At 32.4% G+C, this 18388-nt stretch overlaps 1 pseudogene; it reads right to left on the reverse strand.

Annotated features, from left to right (window-relative positions):
* Positions 1-10505: 10505 nt before the first annotated feature.
* Positions 10506-12124, reverse strand: LOC139881365 (rho GDP-dissociation inhibitor 1-like; annotated as a pseudogene).
* Between the last annotated feature and the right edge of the window lie 6264 nt (positions 12125-18388).

The raw sequence follows: 18388 nt of genomic DNA on the forward strand, positions 1-18388 counted from the left end.
TAGTTGCTCACGTAGATCCCTGATTTGTTGTGTTAGATCAAGTTCCATAGTATACCATTCTTCAATAAACCTGTTCTCTTGATCTTCAAAATCTTGTTGAAAGTCTCCATCTATTTTGTTAATCAGGTTTTCACAATCTTGGATGGTCAATTCTAATTGATTTTGTAGAATGTGAACTTGCCTATCCATGTTTTGTTCTAGACTGAGCCATTTTTCTATGAAATCCTTTTTTTTTTTTTTTTTTGTAGATTCTTGTTGGAACTCTCCTTCTCTTTTGTTGATTTCAACTTCATACTCCAACACCATTTTCTCTTTTATTTTATAAGTCTTTCATTTTCTTTGATCAATAATTTATTGTCTTTTTCAAGACTTTGTAAAGTTATACACACAAACTCTTTTAGATTATCTATATCAAAATTAAATACATCTTTAACAAATTCTTTTGTTATAAAAGATACTTTCTAAAGATATGATTGAGTTTGTACAATGAATACCTGTATCATCTCTGATTATTTCTTGATTTGGGACTTCATTTATCATGTATTTCCTTCTGTGTACGTCTTTGTCTTTACTCCTTGCTTCAAAAATGAATACTTCTTCTTCTGAGACTTTTGGACATGAATCTCCTAATTCAGATGATTCTTTAATATTTTATGAAATTTTTTAATTGCTGCTGATTTTTCCAAGGCGACACATCTGTTTAGAGTCCATGTGAGAGGTAGAGTAATCATCTATTTCTTGTGTATTTTGTTCCTTCTTAGTTGAGTTCATACTGACTTTACGACCGAAGATCTCTATAGCTTCTTCATATTCTGACCATTCTTCCTTGCAATCATAGAACCATTCATCATTGTCGGTTGACTGACAATTGTTGATTTCTTCACAAAACACGGATATGTCTTTGTTGTTTGAGTCTGAAGTCTTTTGTTCAGGTTCTTCTATTTGTAATGCTTTAGACAGCTTGAACCAGATTTTTGATTTTAGCCATGATATCCAACCTGTACTTTTGTGAGAATTTTCTTCTTTCTTTGCAGTACTTTGTTTATGACAATGCTCATCTAGTTCTTGTTCAATCGATTTCCCATTTTAAAAGAAGTTTAGTATTCCTTTCTTTTCATGTCTTGTTTGTCTTCACAATGATCAGTGTAGTGTTTCATCCCTTTGCTCTGACTTTCTTTCTTCGACCTTACCTTAGTGTGATAGCTTCTTTCATCTTCAGATAATGATGAGAGTCAGTATCACTATTGTTAGTCAATTGTGCTTTATACGATCTGTTCTTGTTCTTCTTCTTGAGTGTGTTTGTATCTATAAGACTCGTGGTTAGATTTAGAGACTTACTAACAAACCAAATGATAGATATTCCCCTGTTTGTGAAGATTTGATTTGAACGATAAAAATAATACCTCAACGAGTAGTTGTAACAAGTTGCGGATACGCAAACAATCTTGAGATGAATATTGATTCCATCAGTATTGCAAAAATGTGATTTGATGGATAAAACATTTCTCACTTAGAATAGATCGAACGGTTGGAGCATATAAACGTTGTAAGTTGGCACAAGCTAGATTAAACAACTTTACATGAGAGATTTCAATGCAAACACTTTGCTTCTTTTATCATATATCGCGGTTTAATGTATTAACTAACACCTAAGTGAGCGGGCGATTGCGTCTGGTAGTAGTTCTTACAATGATGGGAAATTAACCTCCTGAATTACCTATGAGCTCGTGTACAAGCCGCACTGCTCGACTATTTCCAGTAACTCGATAATCTCCTATATAAAGCTAGACCTAGGCTACCCAACCTATTCTAGGACCCTACCTCACTGAGCCATCACCAGCTAGTACTCGCGATCCTTGTTCCCAACCCTTTAAACCCTAAATAATCTATGACAACAAACAAAGGCATGGGGGTGGAGTCGAACTTGAACACGCCCTTACAAATCCTCTCTCAAATAAGCTGTTTGTGCAAAGTCTTCTACTGGAAACTTGTCTTCTATTTATAGCCTTTCTTCTGCCTTGATCGTTACTCCTAACTTTGATGATAGAGATTATATGATTTGATCCTGTTCTCCTCCTTGTTTACAATCTGCTCTTCACTTTCCAATTTAATCATATACTTGATCCTCAAGTGTTGATTCGGTTTCCTTTTCTAATGATTTGAATCAGCCCTGTTTTCTTTCCTTCGGCCGAATCCTAGCTTGGAGAAGACATTTAGTCACAACCTTTGATACACTTCTCTTAATATATCAATCATTAAGTAGTCCACCTTGGCAATCCAAGTATCATTTGGTTAATGACATCTTGTCCATTGATTAATTCCATCATGACTATCCTTGTGATGTCTAAAGATTGTATTGTAACATTAACATAAACTTAATACACTACAGTTTTAATGTTTCTTTATTTAACACACTAATTTATTTCAAGATATATACTAATATTTATTTGGTCAAAAAGTGAAAATATAGATTTCTATAGTCAAGCTATATAATGTCTTGATATAGCATGTATCCATACACCCCTAAATACTAGAGAAGGCATACGAGATCCCACTCTTGTCACGAGTGTGCTATTGACTTGCCTTCAAGGACTAAATGAGTAAGAACTCCCTCTCGGGGAGAAAGCTCGAAAACTTTTTGTCGAAAGATAAATGTTGGACATACATCGTAACACAATGATATCTTTACTCAACTCTTATCTCACGTCTTAATCAATCTGGCTTTAGCTTTTGGCTCTTCTTTGATAAAAGGAGGATAATAGTTTGGTGGTGTTATGTGGTTTGATGGTTTTTTTTTTCACTATATTTTATTGTATTAGAGTTTTCTATGTTTGTTTCTTGTTGTTTTTACTATTAAATAGTAACTGCTCATCTCTTATTTTAATGTTTTTATCAAAGAAGTATCAAAGGGAGGGATTGTAAAAACATATGTATTAGGTATTACTATTGACATACTAGTTTAGATTGTGATTGTCACACTTGAATAAAAATATTCAAAACAATAATACTGCTAGAATAAAATAAATAAAAGATCTTTAGTATAAATGCAATGATGAGACGTATCATACTCAATCAACTGATAAAGTGGTTCAATTTGATTAATAAAATCTCTAAATCAAGTATTATTGAATTGAGTGTCTAAATATAAATCGATCGTTTGATGAGAAAATGAGTTTGTGATATACTTTCTATATACTACTAAAAATATTCTGTTAAGACACTTCTCAATGAATGACAAAGATTAGATATGACACTCATCAAAGGAAATCAATGGAGATGACTTTACTTAAAGCTCTTCACGAGGATTGCAAAGGGAATCGACGGTCTTAAGCGATTAAACACACATCCAACAGATGAGTGCTCACCAAGAAAAATCAAAAGACTTAAAATAAATAAGATCATCTAGTGATCCTATCCAATCTCAATCAACGATCAAGTATCCTCCAAACAAAAATGAACGTTCAAGATCAAGATTCTAGCTCACCGGTTTTCCTATAAATGGAGGAAGTATCTCATTTTCTTCCTATACACAAATGTGAGAGAGAGAGATAAGATACACTCTGTCTTTGTCTTTTTCAATCTTCATCAATTCTTATACGAGCTCGACCGTATAAGCATTTAAACCAAGACTGAGAGGTTGAGATATCGGGGGGGCGTAGGACTACAAAGATTGTAGTCGGACTGACATCATAGAGACGAACCTTAGATGGGATTCCTAGGGTTGAGGGGGAGACTTACATCAAGAGGGTATTTAGGCTCGAAGTGATATGTTGCAAAAGACCTCTGGAGGCATTGTATTCGCTGTTGACAAGTATTGTCATTCCGTATTATGAGCTCGTGGTATAGGATTGCAATCCACTCACACGAGGAGTGTCACATGTTGCGTTGACGAGTGGTCGTGGTTTCCCAAGTTGAAATACCTCACTAAATACACCGGGAGAAGTGGAATAAATAATACCAAAACTATACCTCATTGTCACTACTTATTTGTAATCTACTTGTTATACATTGTTGATAAAACAATAATTTGCTTTAAAGAAGCTTTTTAGTTAAAATGTCAATCACAAGTAGTTGTGTCGTGACAATTAGTTTCATATTAAGTTCAAAATAAAATAGTCAATCTTAATAGATTCGTGACAGTCCGTCACTTAAGAAGTCTTAAATAAAAGAATCAACAACAAAAGAGTCATAATAGTCAGTCACATAAAGAGTCTAATAGAAGAGTATATTATAAAAGTGTTGTGATAGTCAGTCATAAAATAAGTGAAATAATAAAGTCAGTATTGTTCGTTGTTAGTATAAAGATGAAAGTAATCAATCAACGAACAATCTTCTACTATAATAAATAAGAGTCAAGTAATAAGTGATTACTTATTACAAAACAAAATAAAGTCGCTTCGATAAAAGAATAAGTCAGTCAACAACTTTTGCCACACTTAAGGTGCCAAGACAGTTGAATCCAAAAATAAATAAATACAGGTTAAACGAAAAATTTGGGCCTCTTACATCAAGATAACCTAGTTGTTAATGGCTAGATTGAATGATAACGATCCTGCATATATAAAAGTGTTAGAACAAGCAATCCTCAATCGAGAACCTTCAAGCTTCAAATCATGATTGGGATACATGAAGCCATACACTTCAAAGATTGGTCCCCTTCCATTTCTAGTCAAGTACAAGCCTCTAATTTTCAACAAATTTGATGGCAAAGGTAACCCTAAACAACATATGGCTCACTTCGTTGAAACTTACAAATGTCGGCACATATGGAGACACTTTGGTTGAATAATTTTTCCAATCATTAGATGAAAATTTATGTTAGTGGTAAACCAACCTTCAATCGGGATCAATTAACTATTGGGAAGAACTTGAAAAGGAATTCCTCACTTGCTTCTATAATATTGAATGTAAATTCACCAAATTTGAGTTATCTGCCATTGAGCAACAAGATGAAGAGCCAGTCATGGACTATATTCAAAGATGGAAGGCCCTTAGCATGAAATGCAGAGGTCTAATAATTATCAAACATATCATTTACGAACTTAACAACACTTGCTCATGAAATTGAAGAGGTGGTGATAAGTGACAACTCTTGACAAGTTGAAAAACGACTTTGAAGAAGAAAGTGAGTTAGACTCCTCAACAAATGAAGATGAACTGTTCAACAATCTACTCAATAAGTAAAAACTAAAATGTCCAAAATATTACTCCGCAATGAGTATAAACTAAATTTTGAAATTTGATAGCCCTAATTCTTTTTCAACTAAGCCACCTAATGTGACAACTCAACTAGTTATAACTGAAACCTATCTAATAATCAGTTAAATATGATTTCCTTTTTAATAGAGTGATTACTAGATTTACAATTTGATCTACTTAAGAATAATCTAATCAGAGATCTAACAATCTATTCTTAAGTAAGATATTTTTACAGTGCATCGGATATTAAACCAGTACTAACAATTTATAGCTAACAAATAAAGAAAATTCTAATCACAGTAAACAATAGTACAGTAAGACTTAACACAATTTATATCCAATAATCTAAAGATAATTTTAGGTACAATAAACTGTGAAAGACAATTAACAAATACTTGGTTAGTGGTTACTAGACCAGTCAATTTACAAACTAAAGATAGACTAAGTGCAGTAACTTTAACGGAGAGATTCAGTGGGAACTGAATCAGAACTTATAATGCGAGTGAATGGTCTGCAGATGCACCTTAGTCGTATAAACTGTGATGCCTAAGTCTCTCTTCTGGATGACGGTGGAAACTGAGACTTAGCGTTGAACGGTGATAGACTAGTTCAGTTGAGTTGATATTGAACTAGTGTCGGCTGGACCGATTCAGTTTAGTTGATACTGAACCAGTGTCTTCAGATGTGATCCAGTTTAGTTGATACTAAGCTAGTAATTCCAAGAACACTTTATTATCTGTAGAGCTGTTGATCTCACAATCCGATGAGCTGGTAGTACGATAAATTGTTTGTACTGAGAGTCTCTCTTAGAGATGCGAGTTTGAATTGAGACTTCGAACTAAATCAACTATAACTATGTCGTAGTTATATTAATTAAGTAGTCGTACAAAATTTAAGTCAAACAGATTTTAAAATCTGCGACTTATGAGTTCCAATCAATCTAAAGATATTGAAATGAGCGTTTGAACTGATCCGAATAATGCCAGTAATTCTGGGATGAGTAACGACTCAGTTCATTTGTTACAAAGAGTGTTTTTCTGGCAAAAAGAATCCTGAGTTGAATATTAAATTCGATTATTATTGCTTTATTGTAACTATGGAAAAATAGTTCCTGCTAATGATTTAATCACAATAGGTTGAACTGTTGGAGCATATAAACGTTGTTGATTATTTTGGCACAAGTATAGATTCAAACAAAAATAATTCAAAAGATAAATGAGAGATAAACACCATAGATTTCAATTGCAAACACTTTTCCCTTTATTAATATTGCAGTTCTGTGTGTTAACGAACACCTACTTCTGCAGATAATTTAAACCAAATAGAAGTTCTTACAGTTGTGATTACCCATATTGGAAAGGTATGTGGAAGATGATGGGCTAAAGAAAATGATTGGTTCTATCCATATCAACAAGTTGTAACTTCTTTTCGGAAGTGCATTTGTAGGAACTCCAAAGGTAAGCATGCTTGGCATGGAGCACTCCTAGGATGGGTGACCATCTGGGAAGTTTTCCGAAATTTCTCGGGGAGACTGTGAGGACAAAACATGCTGGAAAGATGAGTGTTGGTCTATAGAGATAGACGTCAACCATGTGGCGATGCCGTGCTCATCGTATCGCCAGTGCCGGTGAGCACGATAAAAGCCCTGCGGGCCGGGGCGGGACCGAGTCATTACAATTTCGTATCAGAACCAACCACGTATGCTTTCGAGACAATGTTAGGGGATGTAAGGGCCTCCTCAGCAAAGACACTGAGTCCTAAGGAGAGGTGAATGTGACAACCCACATTGGAAAGGTACGTGGAAGACGATGGGCTAAAGGAATTTGTTGTTTCTATTAGTATCAACAAGTTGCAACTTCTTTTCGGAAGTGCATGCATAGGAACTCGAAAGTTCAGCGTGCTTGGCCTGGAGCACTCCTAGTATGGGTTACCATCTAGGAAGTTTTTCGAAATTTCTCCGGGAGCATGGAGTGAGGACAAAGCATGCTCGAAAGACAAGCGTTGACCTGTGGAGAAAGGCATCAACTCTGTGGAGAAGCCGTGCTCATCATGCAGCCGGTGCCGGTGAGTGCGATAAACGGTCAGCAGGTCGGGGCAGGGCCGAGTCGTTACAACAGTTATGGGAGATTGCCTATGAAATTACTTAGGACCTGTACACAAACCATACGCTAAACTACTTTCAGTAATTTGCTAATCTCCTAGTAATGCTAGACCTATGTCACACAACCTAATCTTGAATTCCTATCCTACTTAGCCGGATTGGCTAGTACTCTCTTTATGCATCACTCAAGACTTGATAGCGTGATTTGTTTGATCCGATGATGTTTGCATTTGATATTTAGAGATCTAGTTTCCTATTTGATACTTTCTTTACCTCCATGCTTATTCTACAGATCAAAATATCTAGTTTTCTATTTGGTTCTTTTTTTAGCTGTAAGTATGTTTCCTATTTGATACTTTCTTTATCTCCATGCTTATTCTTCGCATCAGAATATCCAGTTTCCTATTTGATTCTTTCTTCAGCTCCACGTATGTTCATAACAAGATCAGATTCAGCTTCCTTTTATGTGATCCTGTTATTTTTTTTTTAATAGTTGTTGCAGCGGAGATGCTTAACCCAGAAGGGATGAGATTTAATTATGTTTCCTTTTATATGCATTGGTTTAGTCTGATAATATCTTTTTATGTTAGTTTCCTTTTTTGTAACATGTCTTCATGATGACGACGTCATTGTTTCCTTTTACGTTCCATAATTCCATTATTCTGATATCTTCAATTCTTTGCCTTGATGACGACGTCTTTGTTTTTCAACCTTTGAACATGCCACCTCGGCAATTCTTCAAGATTCACTTAGACAAATCTTGTCCATTGATGCTTCTACCGTGACAATCCATTCAATGCTTCTATCTTGATGATTTAATTACCAAAGTTATTTATTTTTAAAAAGAAATAATACAAAATGACATAATATTTTTTATTAATACAATTATTAGTTCTACTTCTAATTTATTACTTTGTCAAAAAGTGACAATCGAAATGTCTATAATCAAGTCATATAATGCCTTGATATAGTATGTTTTCGTAAATTTCAAAATTATTCTACGCAATGAGTACAAACTAAAATGTCTGAAATAATATTCCGCAATGAGTATAAACTAAAATGTTTGAAATATTACTCCACAATGATTTAAAGTAAAATGTCCAAACTAATTCTCAACAACAAGAATAAACTAAATTGTCCGAATCAATACTCTGGAATGACTATAAACTAAAATGTCCTAAATAATTATCCTCAATAACCATAAACTAAATCTTCTGAATCAATACTCTACAATAAGTAGAAACTAAATTTCTCGAAAGAACAATCCACAATAAGTATAAACTAAAAAGTCCAAAATAATTGTCCGCAACGAGCATAAACTAATTGTCCGACTTAATACTTTGCAATGAGTTTAAACTAAACTCCCGAAAAGAACTCTACACGATAAGCATAAACTACAATTTCCCTAAACCAAATTCTCCGAAATGAGATTAAATTAATATCTCCAAATCAAATTCTCTAAAATCAGATTAAACAAATATCTCCAAATCTAATTCTTCGAAATGAGATTAAACTAATATGTCGGAAAGCAAATTCTCCAAAATGAGATTAAACTAAATTGTCCCAAATAAATTCTCTCCTAAGCACGAGAATAAACTACTGCCAAATTCTTTGGTTAAATACTAGGAGCATCATTGGACTATGTGATGACTTTATTTTTCGTAAAGAAGATACGTAAGCAACTTAAAGTTTTTATATTTTGAGTATAGTCTCAAAGTAAATAAATTCACCTTGTTCATTGAAGAAAGAATAAGCTCGACATACTTGGAAATGAAGGGTGCAAATAGCAAAGAGTTTCAAGACTAAGTTACGTTAATATTTCACCAAATTTCGTATTCAAAACCAAGTCTTGAAAGGAACATCTGTAGATATAAAAAATTTGACAACCAAAGAGACAATGGTATGTCAAAATTATGATTCAAAGACTTGTGAACAAAGTCAAAGTTTGAATGAAAATTGGTCAATAATTAGCCGTATGGTAATACATGAAAGTTTTAGCTCTATTTCTTAGAATTCCGTGACCGCAAGAGTCAAGTCAATCAGAGATCTAAAGGTTAGAATATGCTCGTTATATAAAAATAGTCCAAGATCAAAGAAGGATTAAAATGGATATAAATCATTATCTTCAGGACTAAAAAAGATATTATCTAAACATTACGGACAAAATAGACCAAAGGCCTAAATAATTGATGATTGTCGCGAATAAATTTTTGACGAGGGCAAGAGAAAAAAATATAAAATAAAATATCCATGTTTTATAAAATGTTGTTATGATGTTGTTTAAAAATGAAATAATATATTTGAAATTAAGTGTCTATACTGTAAAAAGTTGAAAACCGTATATTCTCAACACTATAAATAAGTTATTCTTTATAATTAAGACATACATAAAAATTATGAGAAATTTTGAGCAAGAATCTAAAGCAAAGAAGGCGCAGTTACTCAGCCGAAAATCCGCCTCCTCATAAAAAGCACAAAGGCACAAGCAATCGAATTGTCAAGACAAAGAAGACCAAGATATGCTCATGAAGATCAAATAAGAAATAGATGTTATATCCACTATCTTTTATTAAATTGAATTAAATTATTGAAAATGCTAATAAATTACTATTTCAATTATCGTGTATTCCGAATATTTTGTTTTTGTTTTTATTTTAATCATATTTACAGTAGACTATATTATATATATTGGTGGATGAGAATTGAGAAGTTAATGTATTAGTGGTTGCAATCTCTCTTTTTCTTTTTACTCCACTCTTTCCTTTTTAAATTTCGCAAATTTTAAGGTGCGTTCGTTTTGTATTGGAATATGAAATTTGGGTTTGGAACATGTTCGGTCTTAGTTTAAATACCCTCAAAAAGTATCTTTTTACCTAAATGGTTTTATTATTTTTCCATTTTCCTTTTCTTTATTTCACAACTACATTAGTAAAGCTAGCTAGGATCATAATTGATTTGTCGAAAATTGAAATCGAATAACATATCAAAGTTGCTCTTTCTTTCATTTGCATTGGGGTTGATTGGGAATCAGTCGACATAAACTGTCTGATGGTAATAAAAATGAGTAAATAAATAAATTAATTGAAAAGAAATTAAAATTTAAGTATTAAGCAATAATTAAGCAGCACTAATTTAAACAAACCAAACATATTTTAAACCCATTGATAACCTGTGTTCTTTCTAACATATCATCGGACTAATAGGATCATTCTTGAAAAGTAGAAATGCAGTCCTTACGGATGTCAAAAGTGTAATTGATCTCCAAGTAGCACTTGTTATCATCATCAAGAAACTGAAACAAAATACAACATGAAATTATTATTAATAATAATCCTACTTCATTTATATATTTCAAATCCCATTCCATTTTCTCAAACAATTCAAATCAAAAGCCTCTTAGACGGAAAGTAGACAGATAGAAGTCTACATCTTATGAACAATAATTATACAGAGGGGACCACAATCAAAATCATTGGTGTAATATATGAGCCATATTTGCTATTGCCATATAATACACTCAAACTACATTTGAGAGACTATCTGACATTCTACTTCATTGTTATACTAAACTAAACAAAAGTTTATGGCATTATCATAAATTTAAGAAATGAAAGTAGACACAAATCCAACTTATACTGATATCATGCGCATTAATATCAAATTCTATATTGTGAAATGATGAATGTACGAAGTAGTATACAGTTTTTGGAGAAATAATTTGCATAAGGGCTTGAGTGACTGACCTTTGTTTTTGCAGAATATGTCCCTCTGGCGAACAAACCCAAGGGAGTAGTTTCTTCTGGCATCATATGAACATAAGGCTCAGGCTGAGGACTGAAAGTTCCTAACATCTCTTTTGAGCTGTCCACTTCATGAATAGTAGTATATTTAATTTATTACATTTGTTTAACTATACATGCCTCATGAAATTAAACTATTATTATGAAAAAAACATTGAATTAACAAAAACTATCGATGCATTTTTAACATAAGAGGGCTTATTATATATATATTACCATTCATGCCAATTTTCCACACAGTGTTGGTGTACTTGAGTCCGGACAGAATGTTATTGCTGACATGGAAGGTGAATTGCAAATTGTAATGGCTACCTTCCTTCAATGTAAACCATAGTCCTTTGGACTTACCGTCTTTCGGAACCGAAAGAACAATCTCAGGTCTGTCTGGAGACAGGATCGACAGACTTACAATCTTTACTTCTGGTTCAAGGGTTTCTGAAATCATAAAAACACCAAACAAAACATAATTTTAAAAGATTTTTTTTTTTTTTAAAAAAATAATCTTAAATTGAATGAAGGCTTAGTAACATATTCATTCTAGCTAAAATAACAGATACAAACAAACCAGAATTTAATTCACATTGTAGTTGAAATTTCTATATCAAAGTTAGAAATGTCACAAATAACCTCCTATGGTCTCAAAATCCACACTTCCAAGAAGCTGCTCCTTCCACTTTTTCAGGCTCTCATCATCCTACTAAAGACATAAATAAAGCAAACAGTTAGTTACAGACAAAATCAATTTTAAAAATCAAAACTTTAAGACAAGACAATCAAAAAACCTTATCCCTTTCAATTTGTTCTTTGAGGGTACATTAGGATCCAATTGAATATTGTTTGAATTCTCGTCATCAGTTTCCTGATCATTATCCACATAGAACCCACCATGATTCTTCCCTAAATCTGCTTTCTTTTTATTCTCTTCAACAGCTTCCATATTGTTATTATTATTATCATCATCTAAACCCATATTGATATTCAAATTGTTGCTGGAACTTGATTCAGCCCCGACACCCAAAGACATTAACTCAATAATAGAACAAAAGCCCCAAAATTATATTATTATTATTATTATAAAACTCAAATCCGAGAGTGGAACAATGAAATTGAAACAAAATGGAGTATTCCACATAGTCAAAAAAATAATGGGATTTTGTGTGAGCTTTTTGTGAAAGTGGGGTTGTTGAAATTTTCTTCTAGAAGGAATAAGCTTTTTTTGGAGAAATAGTCTTTGTATTGTGGCAAATATTTGATGATCCGAATTGTAAGAGAGAGAGGTTGTGAAAGTCACTTATTAATGCATGGGAAATGCTTCAATATTATTTGGAATGAATGAAGGTTTAAACAAAAAATTCTTAAGATTATGGCCGGGTCTGATAATTAATTGGACACTATAATTAGCTTATTAAGAGCTTTGACTTGTTACTTACTTGCACACACAGAAAGAAAGGAAAGGAAATCTTATATATAACAGCGAGACTTTTTCAATTTTAAATTATTTCAATTGTAAATTCAAATGGAAATTTTATTGTCAAATCAAGATTCGATACATGGCGTTTTATTGATGAATGATAATTTGACACATGCATTTTAAAACTTTGACTTTAATTAGGTTTCAAGTTAGAATTTTAAGTCAATAATATTATTTTTTTCCTATTCTAACTAGGAAATAAAAACACAATAAAAACATAATGATTCTTAATAAAATATTTTCCTAATATAATAATTTTTTTTGTAACGACCCAAAAATTCGAACTTAGATAATCGCGTAACCGATAGTGTCATGATACTATTTTACTAATAAATTTGAATAGAGTCATCTCGACACATGTGGAAATTTTCGAAATTTAATTTAATATAATATAGATTAATTGAATCAATTAATTTTATGCGTAGCAAAATAAATTTAATTTTTCAAAAAAAAAAATTCGATTAGTTTGTTGTAAAGTAGGTAAATCGTCGTGTAATATTTCGACCTAGAGTCCTCTACGATATTGCGAGTAAAGATTAAATTACGAAGCAGAGAGTTGAATTATTGAGTGGACCCTACCACTAGTTTAAAATAGATTTTTTTAATAATTGAGGTGGGACCCATGTGAATTATTTTCACCCACTCCCTTCTATAATTACAACTACTCACTCCCTCCCTCTCTGTTTACATCTCTCCCTCCCTAACCTCATAGTCTCTCCGTCTCAAACACTCTCATCTTTCATTTTTGTAAAATCTCTGCAACAAAACATTTCCAAACAAGCCATCCAAAATCCATATTCAAATACAATTCAAGATAATTTCACAGTCCAATTATACAATAATCTCAGTCTAAAATTCTTTCGTAACAAGTTTACGGAAGATCACGACTGTCTCAATTTAACAAAATCGTGTGAACTGCCTACGCTATTGAATCGCCATAATCGACAACACCGAACAACCAATGTATCGAAACCGACAATTCTGACCTTAAATAAGACCGACCCGGACCGACTCGACCATGTCGACCCGAACAAAATCTTACCGGTTTTCAGCTCCCCGCCAAAGGAGAAAACAGACCTGGGGCGACGAGGAAGCCACTCACGTCGAGAACCGCCACCACCATAACTTCATAGGAGAGTTTCCACCGTTTTACATGCCCAAATCAAATTGATTTTAACGTTAAAATGCTTCGAATACTTCATAGATTAACATACTAAGATATTAGGACGAAAGGACGGGATTTGAATTTTACCCGAAACCCTAAATATCAAATTAAAGATGAACGAAGCGAAATTAGAGAAAACTAACCTGATTTTCTACTTCTACACGTTGAAATCTATCGGAAATGACCCGTCTCGTGGTCGGAGGATGCCAGAAACGGCGGGTCACCGGCGAAGCAAAGAAATCGCCGTGAGAGGAGCCTGTCGCGAGGTAGAAGACGAATGATTGAACCGGTTTGGTTCAATAATTCTTATAGAAGAGGTGGATCGGTTTAAAGTGTTTAAATGACTATTTTGTCCTCGAGTATTTAAAGTAATTACAACAAAACCTTCTGTATTTCGAAACAGTCAAAGGGTCATACAGTCATTCCAGTATTTCGAACCTAGGTGAACCGGTCGAACCTAATCAAAATACTAATATGCCCTTCACATCGTTAAGTAATTACAAATATACCTTCTGTCTCTGAAATAGTCAAAGAATAAGACTGTCTTTTCCGTATATCGAACTTGTTTAAAGTCAGTCCGAGCCTAGTTTTATCTTCCGAATCTAATAAAATCATTTTTATTGGTCCCAAACCTACCAAATTTTTACAGTAGGTAAAATAAATCGTCTTGAACATAAATATATAAAAATTGGATTTATTGGAGATCATATTTATTTTATTTTGATTTATGAGTTAATTAAGGTTAAAAGAAATGATTTAAATGTAATTAAGTGTTTTAAAATTATTTAAAGTAATAACCCAATTTAGAAAATTATGAAAAAATGATAGTATATTATTTGGAATATTATGTGAATTTTTAATTTTTTTTTATGATAAAAATATTTAATCGAATGATTGAACTAAGAAAATTAATAATAGATTATAATAAAAGAAATGATTTTAAGATAAAGATTAATATAGAATGGATTAGATAAATGTTTTAAATTTAAATTAGAGTTATTACGACGAGGGTGACGCGTAAGACTTACTTCGTGTAATTTGTTTCTGATAAGCGTAAGTACGTATGATATTAATAATCGATATTTCGATAGGTCGATAATTTGGAACGTTAATTGGACGGGACGAACCGAAGAGCTAAATAAAGTGAGTGTTTCTTTCATTTTATCTATGAATATATGTTGATGCTTTCCGAAATATATATATTACCATGCCATGTAAATGATTTCTGATTATACTGTTTTATGATTTATTTAAATGTATGGCATAGATATGACTTTCAACCTACTAAAAGCAAAGTTTTTGCTTTTATAAGTTATATTATATAACGAACCCTAAAGATTTTAAGTTACTATTTGGTCATGCTTAGCATGACCAGGTCATGATTAGTATGACCAGAGTACCAGGTCTTTATGTGGTCCATGTTGAGTCCTGATCAGGTGGTACACCCTTATCAAGACAGTAGCCTCATGTCTTAACGTGCGTGTTGGAGTACGTTTTATGATAGGCACATGACACACCCTTTCTGAGACATTAGCCTCATGTCTTAACGTGCGTGTTGGAGTACGTCTTATGATAGGCACATGATCTCTACAGAATCCCATGTTTTATTATGAGTAATTGGGTTCGATTATTTTTAAGAGTATATTATGAAAATTTATCTGTTTATATAATATTAAAGTATAAAGTAAAGATATAAAATTTGAAATGATTTAAATATCGAGATTTATCTTAAAGCGAAAAACATCACTAAGCATTATAGCTTACAGATTTCTACCAAATAAATATTTTCTCCATGTTAAGCAAGTTCAAGTTATGAGGCATAGGTAGGGCCCAAATTCCGCAGACAATAGAAGGTACCAACGGACCCCACACTAGGTCCATATGATGGGCTGAAATGCGGACGCCACATATTCATAATCAATTTCCTATCTATTATTTAAAAAAAGTATTCCTAATAAAATTATAATATACTATTCATAATATATTTTTTTTCTATTTTTTTATTAAAATATTATTCCTATTAAAAGCCCGCTATATTATTTTTCCTATTCTTAATTAAACCGGGCGTATCTTATTTTTCTAGCAATAAATAGTTTTTTCTAATTAAAATTCATCATATTTCTTTTTCTATTTCTAATTAAAACGGTCATATCTTCTTTTTTCCTATTCAAATGTGCATATTATTAAAAAAAAATCCCTAATCAAAATATAATATATATTATTTTAATTTTTTTTATTAAACTATTATTTCTAATAAAAATCCACTTTATTTTTTTCCCTATTCTTAATTAAAATTGTCATATCTTATTTTTCAAACAATAGGAACAATCGAAGTGATTAGATGTATTTTTAATTTTTATTATGAAATTTAGACTTGATATGTAACTTTTACGTTTTGTTATGTTTACTAGTTTTGAAAAAAAAATTAAATTTTTAATTCTAGGATTGTAGATTTTGAAATAAAATAAAAATAATTATAATTGATATAGAGTTAAAATAATTATATTTTATATAATATTTGACATAGATTTAATAATATTTAATACAAATAATTACTATATATATTTTTATATGATATTTAAATTATTAATTTTTAAAGGTACGGAGATGGGTCCACTGACTTGTTCATTAAAATAGGGACCGTAAATCTAAAAAATTTTATTGTTTTCACCTAAAGTTTTGAACTTTTCTATTTTGTCAGCTAAACTTTGAAATCGTTATGATCTGTTACTTGAAACGAAAATTGTGGTTGGAAACTTTTAGAAGCTTAGGTGGCAGTTTGAAATGTTGACCAAAGTTTAAATACCTAACTTGCCATTATACCAATCTAAAATAGAAAGATTGAATAAGTTAACTGTTGATTTAATTTAAATTTATTTGTTCTATTGTTATTGCATTGATAACGTATTGAAAGTGGTGGTACCAACTTATACTATATACTAGTATACATCTCTACTTTCTTTGGGTCATTGTTTCAAACAATAAAAACAATTGGGCCCTTAATTTATTGTTGGACCAAACTGAAGGGAATGCAACCTGGACATTTTCCTAAGAGGCTGTTAATCCAACTTTATTGGAGAATGTATTGGAGAAAGTAGCCGCTGAAGATCTTTTATGAAAATTATTTAGGAGCAATATTTTACTATACTCACTAATAATAACTTGACTATTAGGAAAAAAAAATATTAGTATAATATCATATATATTTTTTTTGAAAAGAACTTTTATTTATTTTATTCCACATTAAACTCCATTACATCAATATTAGCTAGAGAAACTATATGATCGGGTAATACATTCCAGTTATAAATGCTATCAAATAGAATTGCTTCTTTTGCCATGGTGTGGGCTACCTTATTTGCCTGTCTTCGAATCCATGTAAACGTGAAAGATTGAAATGTGCCTGCCAATTGCTTATTATGATATTAGCAAGCCAACTTCATTAACAACTGTAGTAGTATCATGAAACATCTGAACAAGGTTTAAGCAATTCGATTCAACAATTACTGATCCAACTCCCTTTTCCTGCAGCCATAACAATGTCTCTTTAAATGCCATTGCTTCTGTAATTATTGGAGTAAATCTGTTCTCAACAAATCCAGATAGTCCACCTTGAATGAATCCAAATTCATCTCTAATTACCGCAACATAACTCGATCTACCAGTGTCATCATGATTTGCGCCATCAAATTTACACTTCACGATCCCTCTCGACGGTCTCATCCATTTTTCTCTTTGACTTCTAACTACTTCGCTGCCAGTTGTCCTCTGCTTATTTAAATTTTGTTGAGCTTCCTGCCAATCCTTTAGTTCCTGCAATGCATTGTTCACAACTACCCCCACATGCAATCTTTTTTGTTCTCAGTACCATCTATTTCTTGCTTTCCATATATGCCATAATAATACACATGACTCCTCCAAGATACATGGTAGACCCTGTGTTAATCTAAGCAAGAAATCAATCAACGAGCCTCTTTCGTAAACACGATCATAATATTCCCAGCAACCCTTTGCAGCTCTACACTCCAATAATGAATGCGTTATTATTTCAAGTTCATCACAAGTCCCACACGTTACCGGAACCGTCATTCCTCGATGTAGTAATCTGTCTCGTGTCGGCAAAACATCTTTGCAAGCTCTCCATAGAAAGTCTTTACACTTTGGTGGTATGTGTAATTTCCATAATTTCCGCCATAATACATTATCATCCATCAATAGAGAAGAAGACAAAAATATAGCTAGTCTATAGCTTGACTTGACAGAATACCGACCATCAATTGTTTCGGTCCATATCAATCTATCCAAATAATTTCCCTTTGGTAATGGAACTGCAAGAATCCTTTCCGCGTCTACATCACAAAATAATCCTCTCATCATTTGTACATCCCAAGATGACGAATCTTCCATCATTAGATCTCAGACCTGCAAATTCTCCATACCCTCCATTACTGGTGTTTGCACATAAAAATCTCCATCTACTGGTAACCATGGATCATCCTATACTGATACAGAAGAACCATTGCCTATTCTCCACCTTGTTCCACAAGTCAACACACATTTACCTCACAATATGCTCTTCCAAATAAAACTAGGATTATATCCTTCATTAGCGTCTAGGAAATCGCTCCTAGGAAAATTTTAACTTTGAGAAT

Source organism: Rutidosis leptorrhynchoides, unplaced genomic scaffold, assembly GCF_046630445.1.
Source record: "Rutidosis leptorrhynchoides isolate AG116_Rl617_1_P2 unplaced genomic scaffold, CSIRO_AGI_Rlap_v1 contig147, whole genome shotgun sequence".
In the NCBI taxonomy this organism is placed as follows: Eukaryota; Viridiplantae; Streptophyta; class Magnoliopsida; order Asterales; family Asteraceae; genus Rutidosis; species Rutidosis leptorrhynchoides.